Source organism: Thermobia domestica, chromosome 14 (genome assembly GCF_964235325.1).
Source record: "Thermobia domestica chromosome 14, izTheDome1.hap1.1, whole genome shotgun sequence".
Taxonomy (NCBI): Eukaryota; Metazoa; Arthropoda; class Insecta; order Zygentoma; family Lepismatidae; genus Thermobia; species Thermobia domestica.
Genome location: NC_137467.1, coordinates 14,153,498 through 14,167,251, shown reverse-complemented (window position 1 = coordinate 14,167,251; position 13,754 = coordinate 14,153,498). Strand labels below are relative to the sequence as shown.

Here is a 13,754-nt window from a genome sequence, read left to right as displayed (position 1 = left end):
CGACACGTCGGAAAATGAGGAACACGAGGTTACCACTATTCTCGCTTACATGCATACCCATCATCACTGACATGCCTGCTCTTTCTGAGTGGTCTCACGTGCTTCACTGTATCTCATGCGTGTTGGTTAGCATTCGTGCTCTTTAGCAGGCACCTAACATAGGTTGGTTGTTGTTGTTTGCACTCTCGCCTTTATAGCATGTCCACACGCTGTATTTATACCCATAACGATTACGCCCCCCTAAAGTAAATCTGCATCAAGGAATTCAAATCCTACTGTAAGAAATAATTGATACTAGAAGTGTATTTCTGATAAGAACTACATAATTCAAGTAGGGTTCCCACAAACCAAAACTGCACACAAAATTGCTACATAGGCGTGAGCAAAATTTTAACTCTTAAAATACTTGACAGAAGTTATTATGGGCAAATTACAACACACTCTCCAGCTGCGCATCGTTATATTTGACCAAGGGCATATCATATACTAGTACGAGTCAGGTAGAGTATGGTCGGGTTACATTACGGATAGGAAAGTTTGGACCCACTTTGCTAAAATTAATCAAATTCAACGTCTCGTGTCTGTAAGACCGCCAACTGGAGCGTGCATTGTAAAATACACCTGTTATTTCTTTGAATTATACTTGTTTAATTTCACTATAATGGGGCGGACATTACGTCAACTATACATTAACCGGCAACCACAATATAACCTAGGTTAGTTCGACTAATTACATTTTAGGTTGCGTGTTAAACTGTTGTAATCAAACTTTCCTGTTTGAATAGATATATTCAGTAATTATACTTGTACCTGAAGAATATGCCAACATACCTATTTATATGTATTACAAGTCTCTTTACATGACGTAAGTGTAGAAAAAAAACAAGACTCCATACGAAATATTCCTTGTAACTACACTACTTCAATTTCTTATACTCTTGAACTACCTTGAAACGCACACTGATTAAAATATAACTGGAAAAACTACTATCATTATTGCAGCTTCTCAAACTCTTGCGTTTCTGCTGAGTAAACGCATTATCAACCTGAGTGTCCTTGGGATTCTTTCAAGCGTCTATCATGTTATTTACAGTTAAAGTTACGTACGTTTTCTTTAATTTCGTATAAGGAAAAAGAGGTAATATAAGGGAATTAAACTGATAAAACAAATTATTTAACTAAATATGATTTCACTATTAAAATTTCCAGCTATCGTGCAATTTTTCCCCTTGACGTTACTGTACGGGGTTAAATTTATATACTTTCTCTTCTTTCTTACTCAACAATCCAGGAAAATAACCTTCAACACAAAGACTTTTACCGAAAAATAATTCTATCACTTATAATTCACTTACTGTTACACGTAAATATTAAATATGTATTTTTAAAAAAGTTTTCAATAAACACTCCAGATGAAAATACCGTCTTACCTCGGCCATGTTGAATGAAATGCAAATGGCGCGAAGTAGTGTTGCCAACGTTTTAAAAGACATACGTAACTATTATGTAATATGATACGTTATGTATTAATAGTATTTCGCAATTATTAAAAGTTATACTGTTAACTACATTGTAATTACTGTACCAGAGTTTTTAATATTATGAATTTATTCTGAAGTAACCTTAGTTAATATTATTTAATAAAACAAAATGAAGATCGTTGTGCATAACGAATACATGCTCTTTTCATACAAAACAGGAATGAAGGGAATCTACAGCAAGTTTTCTAGATTAACAAATTACAAATTACATTTTTTTTTTCAAAAGAAACTTACAGAGGTAAAATTACAGCGTACGCAATTTATAGCACACTATTAGTTTTATAGCAAATATTTTCATTGTACAGAAACTGCCGATCAACATTATCATAGTTGGCAAACTGCGTGATGTTCCCATCATAGTACATCATCAAAGATCTTCTCATGATGTCATTGGTTGTTGTTTTATACGAGAAAGGATATGAAAATATGGTACAGGACTATATCATAGAGGTGACAATGAAAAAATCTGCAAAATTTAATACTTATTCGCCTGGGGGAAACGAGAATAGGACTTTAAAGACACAATATCTAAATAAAAAGGTAAATTCTATCTAAAACTGCTTTTTTATTCTATATAAGCGAGTAGCACCGCACTCAATATTACGTGATGATAAGTAATTCATCTGCACATTGAGGTGACTAGATGTCTCGTTTTAGCAGGGACAATTTCTTTCTTTCTGTCACCGTTTTTCCTGATTCTTAAACGGAACGCCTAAATGTCACGTTTTTCAGCAAATATGAACAAAATGTCCCGTAATTGTTATTCGAAATAGATTAAGTGATCAAAGCAAATTCTACACTCTTTCGTTAAAATGACTGTGCATAGAACTGATTTTGATACCAATGGTTGAGAACTTTTGGGTCGTGCCTGGAACTGATAATTGTTGAGTATCACTTAAGGAACATTACGGTATCACCCTATTATGTAATTTGAAAATACTGCTGATGCTGAAAATGCAATCTGGGAATTTTACACCTCCCGTCTTTGCAAGTTAAAATTTTGGTCACCCTAATATAGGCCCTATAATTATATATTACCTCCACCATATATCAATCTGAACATCGTTTTCTTTACTTGAATGAGTGAAGTAAGTGAAATACACTTTGGACTGCTAATTGTGGAGTACGCCGCGCCGCAGGGATATCATACTTAAATATCTGAAGTTCTCATACCTTCGTTAACGGCAATGATGACCACGCGGACAATACATCCAGCTTATGAATTTAAAAAAAAAAAAGTGCATGATTTCTATTTCTAGCTTTGCTAAGGAAAACTAGTGAACCTCGTTATGTCCCCCATTAAAAGCAGTGATTTTTCTTCTATTGTGCATTAAATATTTTTGTTTTAATATATAAGTTGTAATATTCTTTTAAAAAAATGTTATTCTTGTTTTATTTATCTGTTTATTAGGATCGCAACTGGCCCTTCTAAGATAATAATGTTAGGGCATCCGCCGTTACTCCGTACGGTAACTCTTGAGTAAAAGCAAATTTTTGAACACTGTTTATTGCATTAGATATTTAAAGTGGTTATCTCGGCCCGGCCTAGTTAGTCAATGGAGTAACATCATAACGGGTAACGGTGACTCTAAGGACAGGTACCAGTTATCCATATCCCATTTTCTAGTATGGAAACGGGAGGTATGGTAGCTCAGTGGTAGAGAACGCTTACCTCTGGTGGTGATGTCCTTAGTTCGATCCCCGTCCAAGTAAGTATGTAGTAGACATCATTGTGACCGTGAATAATCCCGCTTCTTTCCACATTTTCATTCCACCAATTATTCCATCAGCATTCACTTGTCTTGATCATCCGTCTCGCTTTGCATGAAGAGCATAATCATAGGGCGTTATACTGAAAGATTTCATTTCATTTCCTTTTTTTACTACTAAGGAAACAAAGATAGCAAAAGTCACGCCATTGGATGACAACAAACATCCTTCAGAGGTTGACATCTCTCGGGAAAAATATAGGGTGTTCCAAAATGATCTTTCCAAATCTGATCGCATATAAGTCAGAAATGGGGTTGGGAATAGATAGAAAGTTGCAGTTTGCGGCATAGTGATCACTCGGATCTAGAGTTTTACTAGTCGTTTAACAGACCCGGCGGGAGCTCATGTGGTTCGGATTCCACGCTAATCAGTAGGTCCACGTCTCATATAGCCTCGCTGCTGAACGGGACGCTAAACTAAAATCAACTCAACTCAATTCGTTTAACAGAGTTCAATGTGAGACCTTTTGTAGGACGCAGAATGTATTAGCAACATTCCAGTTCCACCCGTGTTCAAGTACTGCACCGATGCGAGCTCGCACTTGTTGCAAGTTTTGTGGACCACATTCTTCCAAAAAAAAAAAATCTAGTGGAGCCAGGCAATGGGCCCGACTCGACAAATACATCAATCTGGAAATATGTCGTCCAAAGCCCTCAAAACGATCGAGCCCCAGTGAGAAGAAGCACAGTCTTGCTGCAGCAGGATGTCAGGTTGCAGGTGTTCGACCTGTGGAAGTGCAAACTGTTCAACATGTCCAGATAAACACTCGCGGTGATTGACGCCTCTGCAAAGGAACACGATCTCATCACTAACCACACCATACATTTAACTTTGGACTGTCGCATACAATTTTCCGTAGGGATGCATTCGAGTCGAGTCGAGTCGAGATTTAAGCCTGTCTCGACTCGTCTCGAGAAAATGTTGTCTCGACTCGAAAATATGTTTCTGTCTCGACTCGACTCGAATTCGAGTCGAGACGTCTCGAAATTCGAGTCGAGACAAAATGTACGAGTTAAAATATACGCACACATCAGCCAGACCATCATGACTACCTACCTAATTGTCAGTATGTCGACTTTTGGCATGGATAAAAACGGCGACACGTCTTGGCATACACGCAATGATCCTTGATAGGTCGCTGGAGAGAGTTGGCACCACACGTGCTCACTCAGGTCACCTAATTCCCGTAAATTCCGGGAAGGGGGGCGATGTGTTCTGACGTCACGTTCAATCACATCCCACAAGGGACATTACTCAAATGTCCGGCTCCAATTTCAATGAAACTTTTTTTACTGATAGAAGGCATGTATGCATCATTACTTGTGATGACAAATTTTTGACATGGTGCATGTTTTCTATTTTTTTTAAATAACTTTTAAGAGTTGTGATGTGGTTATTAGAGATTACTACAGAAGTCCCTTACTACCCTTTGTAAACGGAGCGTTAATGAAGAAAAGTGAAGAAAAAACATGTGGATACATATAAGTCCTGGGGGGGAAGTCGTATGGTAGATATGGCCTTGATGGCAGCCATCTTGAAATCCGCCATTTTGAATTAAGGTCAAGTTTTCAAAATGGGAATAGGGTAATATGATACATAATTTCGGGCTAGAATTTAATTAGAAAAATAATGGTGAGGTTAGTTTTAAGATACACCCATTTGGGGGAAAGTTACAGGCATATTAATTGTTTTTACTTACTGTATGCGTAAGTCCCTTCTTACTTTCGTCTCAAGACCTGTAAATCGATCGCAACGGCAGAGCCCGGTTTCGTACTAGTGTTTAGAAATCTTTAAACTCACTTGAGGCAATATTTGTGGATTATTGTATTGTATTTTGCCTTTAATTAAATTTGAACCCACTTCATGATCTTGTGTAAAGTATCACTAAAAGAGAATTTCTGTTTTTATGGAGAACGTAAGCATAGCAATTATAAAAGGTGAGTAAGGTGCGTATGTATTTATAAGAAAGTTTATTTTACGAGTCTTTTGTGGTTCCGCCAACCTATTCTTTAGTTGTTTTTTTTCAAAATACTCATATCTCATAAATAAAAGAGCTATTATAAAATCTCTTACCACTATTCTTTAATACTTATAAAATTTTATTTATTGTAAAAGCACTGGCAAGATATTTCTTATCGCCCACTAAAATTATGGTGGAGCTCCTTCGTGGCTAACGGTTAGCATACTTGCCTTTGGCGTGGGAAACCTGGGCTTGATTCCCGGTGGGAGTTCATGTGGTACGGATTCCACGTTAATCAGTAGGTCCACGTCTCACATAGCCTCGCTGCTGAACGAGACGTTAAACTCAGAATCAATTCAACTCAAAATTATGGTTTTGACTTTATTATGATGTCATTAGTTTAAACGCCCAACTGCCCAGTAATTATAAACATTGACTACATTATAAAATTGTAATTTGTGACGACTAAAATATCAGAAATTAAAGATTATTCTTTGGGTTTTGGAACATTTTGAAAAACGTAAAAAAACTGGTACTGCACCGATACAACACACCTTTTGGATTTGTCATTGTGTAAAGTGATACAAACTAAAGAAGAATTACAACTTTATGAAATTGTATTAGGACTTATTATTTAGAAATAAACACCAAATAAGTGTAATAGTACATATCCGTATCAAATACCAAGTTTATGATGAATCAACTACACAAAGTAGGATCCAAAAACGCTCATTGCAATTTGTTCCATCCTTCAGTCGAACCAGGAACTGAAACATAAAGAGTGACATTTTCTTTTTAAAGATAATTTGTCCAGCTAAGTATTGTGAAGGTTTATGTCAGTAGAAGGAATTGCATTCCATTATACAAATGCAATTTCACAACTTTATGTACACATTACTAAATATCGAACACCCTTGTCCATATGATTAGCGTACGCGTCTTTGGTGCGGGAGACCTAGGTTCGATTTCCGATGGGAACTCCTGTGGTTCTGAACCCACGTTAATTTGTAAGTTCACGTCTCATATAGCCTTGATGCTGAAAGGGACACTAAACTCTAATCTAATACTAAATACAAATATTTAAAGAAAAATGATGACGCACCAAGATGACGTGAATTTGGCTATCAAATCCATTTTGTGTTTTCAGTTATTTTCTAGTATTTTTTCTAGGCATCCTTTCAAAAGACAGTGATGCAAATTTCGTAACTGCGAATTCCTGTTAGAAGCCATGATCGTGTTTTACTTCTTGAATTTATTTTTGAACATTTCTGTGAATTCAACAACAGAACGCAGTAGAAATACGGACTAGTTTTTACTCCAACCATTACTTTCGCTCCAACCCAGGGATGCCACATTTATGATTTCGTACTAGATTTAGTGATTATACTATTGAACTAGTGATCTAGTACGTACTTTGGGTAAATAGGCACATTCTAGTGATTTTTTTGCAGTTTTTTTCTGATGCAGACAAATTAGAAGGAAATGGTTCTTAAAATAAAAGGAAGAAGTATATTGCAGTTCAAAACAAATGTAGAAACCTTAAATTATTTTTTCTTTTCCCTCTGACTGAATGAAACCCCTGCTGTGTAACGACCTTAGGTAAACAAGGGCTATCTTTGGTCCGCTACCTCATTTTGCTAGCCGACATGATATGGGTTACTTTTTTTTTTCTGGAAGAAAGTGAAGAAATAATTATGCAGTACATTTACGTTTTGTCAGGCACACAGGCGCAGTCTGTACTTGTTTCCTAACGAATTTTAGCAACATAACATAAATGAAACATATGTACCGGAAAATAGAGGCAGTACAAACGGAAATTTTCATCTGTGACACATTTGATGAGAAATATAGTTAGATGTCACGTGCAAGCACTCTAAACATGTCCTATCCTGTAATTCTATTCGTATGTTTATGTAGATGAGACTGAGAAATCAAGAAACAATAATAACTGGTTTTCTTCCAGGGGAAAAATCTAAATGTGAAGGGGTGTTACACTGGGACTTTAATTGCGTCCTTTGTACAAGATTAACAAGTAATAGCAATTTTTTTAATTTATTTTAGTTCTTGAAGAGAGGAAGATGGAAGCGAATCCTCGTAAGGACCTCTGCAAGGAAACATGAATACTATCCGCCACTGTTTGTTACATTACACAAAATAGTTATATATATATATATATTGAGTTTTAGTCAGGGTTTTCATTCTGCAGGAGAGGGGGGGATAGTAATACCTGACGAACATTTTCTATTCTCAGAGTGTTGCAGCATTTCCTCCATTATAACTTGGCCAAGCTAGTTGCATTATATGTAAGGATTAAGTTAGCCTAAAAAGCTTAAATTTCTATGGCTGTTTTACTCTGTACCCATGTTTCTCATTTTCGGTCTACGGGACTCTGTGTCCGGAAATTTTCGATGGCTTCCAAGTCGGAAAATAAGTGTATCAAAGGCATATATATTACATCTATGGTTATATGAGGCATGGATCTACAGTTTAAAGTGGGATACCGGTAACAACTTCATGAGCTTCCACCGTAAATCGAACCAGAGTCTCCCGCGATCAAGGCGTATGTGTTAACCATACAGCCACGAGGAAATTCACATAAGCACACACACATATATATTGTTGAGTTGATTTTGACTTTACCGTCTCTTTCAGCAACGAGGATATATGAAATGTAGACCTACTGATTAACGTGGAATCCGAACTACATGAGCTCGCGCCGGGAATTGAACCCGAGTCTTCCACGGAAAAGACGCATACACTAGCCGCGGAGTTCACACACACACACACAGAATCAGAGTCCTCACACACCAAGGGTGAGAGCTGTGCCACTGAGTCACAGCGGCCACGGGGCTAGGTCGAGTCCACTTTACGTTCATAGTTTCTTAGTACATAAATGTTACGATTATGAAATAGATTTTCCTTAATGAGCTGCATAAAAACAAAAGCTTTCGAAATGCATTAAACAATTAGCTCGATTTGAGTGTGAACTTAAAGTTATATCAGAGTGTAAATACGGATACGCACCAAAGCTCGAAAACTTAATACACTATTTCTCCTATATAGTCAGCATGTATCAAGCAATCGTTCAGCTTTCATTTGAGAGGATGGAAATCGAAGGCTCCTGAACAACTATGTTACTAATGTGCGGAATGTATTTATCTTACAGTGAACTGCTTTGATGCCAAGTGGCCTAACTCCAAAATTGAAATTTTCCAGGAGTGAAAGTTGAAGTTCAATATCTCATGAACAATCCATATTTCTTTTCTATTGGGAACCAAAACCATAATTACTGTATGTAGTTCATTGTTTTATAACTTAGTGTTTACAAAAATCCTTTTAAAAAATACCTATTCATAGAAGTGAATGGTACTTATCTGTACTAGTTCTTGGCATCCAAGCAGTCCATTTATTGTAATACTAGCTTAATATCCCCATTATTCGCATGGGGGCTGTATTTGGAAGTCAACACCTGTGGAAGTATCACCATTCTTTTCAGTGACCGCGAAAACTATGGATTTGACACTAGTATCAATCAATATGGGCTATTTATACATGTCTCGGTATTCCTCACACGCTGACACCCGGCCCGCATACAGTAGTAGCTGAATTTGCAAGTCATCGCTGATGGAAGTGTCACCATTGATCTCAGCGACCGTGAAAACTATGGATTTGACACTAATGTCGATCAATTTGGATTACTTTTACTACATGTCTCGCTAAACGCCCCCCTGAGACCCCCTGGTTCCAATTTTGACAAAAACGCTTCGCCTTAGACTGGGACCTGGACCAAAATTTGGTAACTCTCGGTCAACTTGTCTGGTCCCCAGGTCGGTCCCAGTAAACGTCCCCCCGAGACCCCCCTGGTTCGAAATTAAAAAAAAAAAAACGCTTCGTCTTGATCTGGGGCCTGGACTAAGGTACCCGTGACCCAGTGTTGGGAAGTAACGTAACGCAAGTAACGCGTTACTTGTAACGCGTTACTTTTTAGGTAACGTTTCCTAGTAACGCGTTACATTTTTCCCAAAGTAACTGTAACGGTAACGCGTTACAAATTTTTAAGTAACGTACCTAGTTTGCGTTACTTTTTTCGCGTTACATTTCGGATGAGTAACAACAACATATGCATTTTTTTTGGGGGGGGGGAAACAAACGTTTCTTTCTTGTAAGTGAGTGAATTTCTCAGAATGAAACAATCGAGCATGAACTACGTATGACAGTGACCGACAGTTACAGACACACAGAGAAACATATAAGTTCGTAGTGCCACTTGCTGTTTTTTAAAGATGAGGACAGCCTTAGGGATATCACGTGTACTGATTGCAAGCACCTGGAAGATTTTGTCCTAGATTTTGACAGCTCAAAATCAATACATTCAGTGAGTGAACTAGGAGTGCAATGATACCTGTAGTCTATTTTACTTTGATTGGTGTTGTTTTTATAAAAATGGAGAACGAAAATATTTTACCGTTCGAACATTTGAAAGAATACTTTTTTCTTAAGATTTGAGGATGATGGTGGACAGAATTTAAAAGTAAAGTGTCTCCAATTCGAGTCGAGTTGGAGGATATTTTTCGAGTCGAGTTCTCGGGTCGAGCTCAAAGATGTCTGTTTCTAGTCGAATCGAGTGTCAAAGAAAACTCGCTCGAACTCGCTCGTGTCCATCCCTAGGAGTAACGCAGTATGGCATTTTATCAATGTTACATTATATGAAAATGTTCATAACTGTTATATCAAGTAAAAATTTGTCCTTGCATTCACATAAAGCGATTCAGAACGTGCAATAATAATAATAATAATAATAATAATAATAATAATAATAATAATAATAATAATAATAATAATAATAATAATAATAATAATAATAGCGGTAGTAATAGTACTACGGAAAATTGAAGTCATAATTTTTTTTTCACATTTTTAAAGTTTTGGACCTAAAAGTAACGCGTTAGTAACGCGTTACTTTCGAAGTAAAGTAACAGTTACTTTTCGGGGGCAAGTAACGCGTTACTAACGCGTTACATTTTAAGAGAAAGTAAAGTAACTTGTAACGCGTTACATTTTTACAAGTAACTTACCCAACACTGCCGTGACCAAATTTTGGGAACTCTCGGTCCACTCGTCTGGTCCCCAGGTCGCACAGACAGACAGACAAACACACAAACAAACTCTTTATTTTATTTATATTAGATAAGATATACTATGTAAAATAGTCTCGTATCATAATATGTGATGTACAACAAATGTTACATTATATATTATCCGTAGCTCGTGATATGCTGCAACATATTAAAGCCTCAGAATAGTTGGGCAAGCGAATAATCCAGAAGTTACGTAACCCTATTGCGTTCATGGGAACGAAAACACAATAATTATAACTATGCTAAATTACTATAGACTACCAACTGCTCATTCAGAGAATTTATGAAGTTCACTTTATCGCAATAGTTTTATACAAACTAGATTTAGACTACGGATAATAGTTTTATACAAACTAGATAATCAATTATTATTATTATTATCATTATATTTGCAGTACAACCAAATACAACGACATTAACTATTAGTTCTAATTAACTAAATTGAGCTGAAAATTAAATCTTGATCTTTAAAGATTAACTATTAATTTTATGCGTTCTGTACCTTTCTGAAGGAATAAAAGCTGGAATTGGTTTCAAGGCTGTTTCTGAGTGAATACTTTCTTCAAAATAATATTAAAAATTATAGAAATATTTTCGAGACATTCGAGTCGAGTCGAGATTTTTAAGAGCCGTCTCGACTCGACTCGTGTCTCGACTCGAAAATTCGAGTCGAGAAATACGTTTGTCTCGACTCGTCTCGAATTTTACAAAGTGTGTCTCGACTCGAATCTCGACTATCTGCACATTGAGTCGTTTTACCATCATAGACACATACAAGCACGCTTTGTGGGAGAACATCACCTTTGTTAGAAAGTCCGGGTCTTCGCCGATACGATTCAGAATTTCAATTGCAAATGCTTTGCTTTGGCCTGACATCAAATTGAAGCGCATGCAGCAGCTGCAACTTGTAGGTGTGTTACAATGGCGTAACTAAAGGCTTGGGGGCCCTCCCGCAGACAGCGTGGAGTGGGGCCCCTTCTCTACGTCTCACTTCCCGATTTGGGGCCCCTTGATGGCTTGGGGCCCCGCAACGCGGAGTCTGCGGAGCCCTTATTTATGCCCCTGGGTATGTAGCTTCTTTTGCTTCTTGTGTAGTACACTGTACACCGTGCTCGGTGGTAGCTGCAACTGTCGAAACACTTGACGGATTGATTTGGTTGGACTCCGCAGAAATGCCTGTTGTATCTGTTCCACATCTCTTCTCTTGTGCTCGGAGGTTCAGAACTTGTCTTATTCATGACATTTCTGATTTTCTTGAACCTCGTGTACCACTACCGAATAGTCGGACGTAAGGGGGGGGGGTCTGGAACGCGTCCGGAAGTTCCACTGGACCTGTGTAGCAGCTTTGGTGTCTATCAATCATTCCACACAGTGTGCCATCCAGAGATGGCGTGGGTCAATGAAAACTTGACCCACGACCCACTGACCACCACCCACAGTAACCCATGACCCACTCTCACTCACTCTGATCCACCAAAACACATCGTCATCAACTCTGAACCATGATGCACGCCCCCCCCCTTAACTGAATAAAGAGTTTACACTTGTAATAAGACCAGGTTATGAAATTATCACTAATCGGAGTTTGAATTTCTACAGTCAATCGCGCAAGAACCGCTCTGTTACAATAACAGTTGATCTGACTTTTACGATATAAAATGGTAAAGTGTTTGCCATGAGCCAAATTATGATGAATTTTAATTAACTTATCATGGTATAATTATTTCCTCCTTGAATTATCAATACTTTTCAGTGGGAGAAAGGGTTGAAATTTGAAAGTCCCAAATCAAGGTAAGTAGACCAACGTAAAGGAAGAAAAAGTGTAAAATTTTTCATATAATTAAGCATACAGTCCAAACTTAAAATTTTCGTGTAATTAAGCTTACGTTACAAATTTTATGCCTATTTTTCTCACAACTTTATGGGTCTAAGCTCTAAGCGATCCATACAATAAACATAAGCTTCAGCAATTATTATAGTAGAAAACAATGGATATATGAAGCGAAGCACTGCATTTTTTGTTAATCAAATAATAATTGTTTCTCTTTGTTTCTTGACTAATATCGATCGTTTTCGATTATCTTTACAAACCAACCCACTACCAATTTTCCATACGTAGAAAGTGCCGCCCCTCCCATAAAGAAGAATTTAAAAAAATGCTAGAACACGTTCTGCTCATTTTCAATAAAGATTTATTATACTGAATTTCAGCTCCGTAAGTTTAACAGTTTTCGAGATACTTAAGGATGGGCACGAGTCGAGCTATAACTCGACTCGAATTCGACTAGAGTTTCGAATCGAGTCAAAGGTAATTTTTTCGAGACGAATTCCGAGTCGAGTCAGTGTTTTGAGGTCGAGTTTGATAAATAGCTCGCTCGTTCAGCTCGTTTTATAGTGCGTCCAGTAAGAGAACGTCTCTGACAGCTCGCAGTGACATTACCACTACTCGCGTGTCAATGTCTTTTTTCGGTGCAACTGTAGTGGCAATTTAATTAATGGTATAAGACAGAGTGATCGTGGTTGGTAACACTGGTATCAAAGTAGGGGCTGCAATGTCCCACCGCATGTGGTAAGAAACGTCAGAGACCATCTCTTGTTGGCCGTGCTATAACTCGTTCTGAAATCATGGCCTGATTAGCCTGAAAAACGAAAGCCGTGAGAAATAGAAGCAGTAATGCGGAATACCTTTAGTATTGCTCTCGACAGGGGTGTATCTTGTCACGTACTTTTAGTGCATCTTGTAGGGTAGTTTTAGTGTGTCTCGTCTCGTCTCGATAACGAGACAACAATAGATTTTTTTTATATAACGAGAGAGCCTCAAATGTCATGAACACCAATATAAGCATTTAGTTCTTACCATCAAGGCTGAGACCTGCACGCTCGAATTTTTGAGCCCAAGCAGAAGCCCAACTCGGGTAGCGTCAACAGGCTCGGTTCAACTGAGCGAGCTGCTCGAGCAGGTTCGATTGGGATGAGCCATCGTCTCGGTTGAGACAAGCCATCGACTCGGCTCAATTGAGCTGATGGCTCGAGCCGGCTAGGTTGGGATGAGCCGAGCCAGCTCCGTTGAAACGTGTCCATCGGCTTGGTTCGATTCAGCTCAACTGAGTCGATAGTTCGAACCGGCTCGGTTGGGTGAGCAATCAGCTCAGTTCGGTTCTGCTCAGATGAGCCATCGGTTCGAGCCAGCTCGATTAGTTGAGCTGTTGGCTCGAGTCACTTCATGGTTCGGCTCGATAGTGAGTAAGATGTGAGCTGGGTCGCTTGAGCCGTTGACAACCATAAACCCGGGCCGAGCAGTATTGAATATCTTTTGCCAGTGCCCTATAATTTTTAACAACTTTT

At 38.1% G+C, this 13,754-nt stretch overlaps 1 protein-coding gene across 7 annotated transcripts in view; it reads right to left on the bottom strand.

The window, feature by feature from the left end:
- The window catches only part of mei-P26 (E3 ubiquitin-protein ligase meiotic P26), a 165,698-nt gene that overhangs the window by 116,677 nt on the left and 35,267 nt on the right, over window positions 1–13,754 (bottom strand). The window contains exon 1 of one of the 7 annotated variants that reach the window (XM_081737713.1): window positions 1,431–1,489. The exons of 4 other annotated variants lie outside the window; for them this stretch is intronic. The gene's annotated coding sequence lies outside the window, so the exon portion shown is untranslated. Of the gene's footprint in view, window positions 1–831; window positions 1,035–1,355; window positions 1,490–13,754 lie in introns of those variants that run through there. 2 more of the 7 variants (XM_081737714.1, XM_081737715.1) reach the window with 2 other exon arrangements.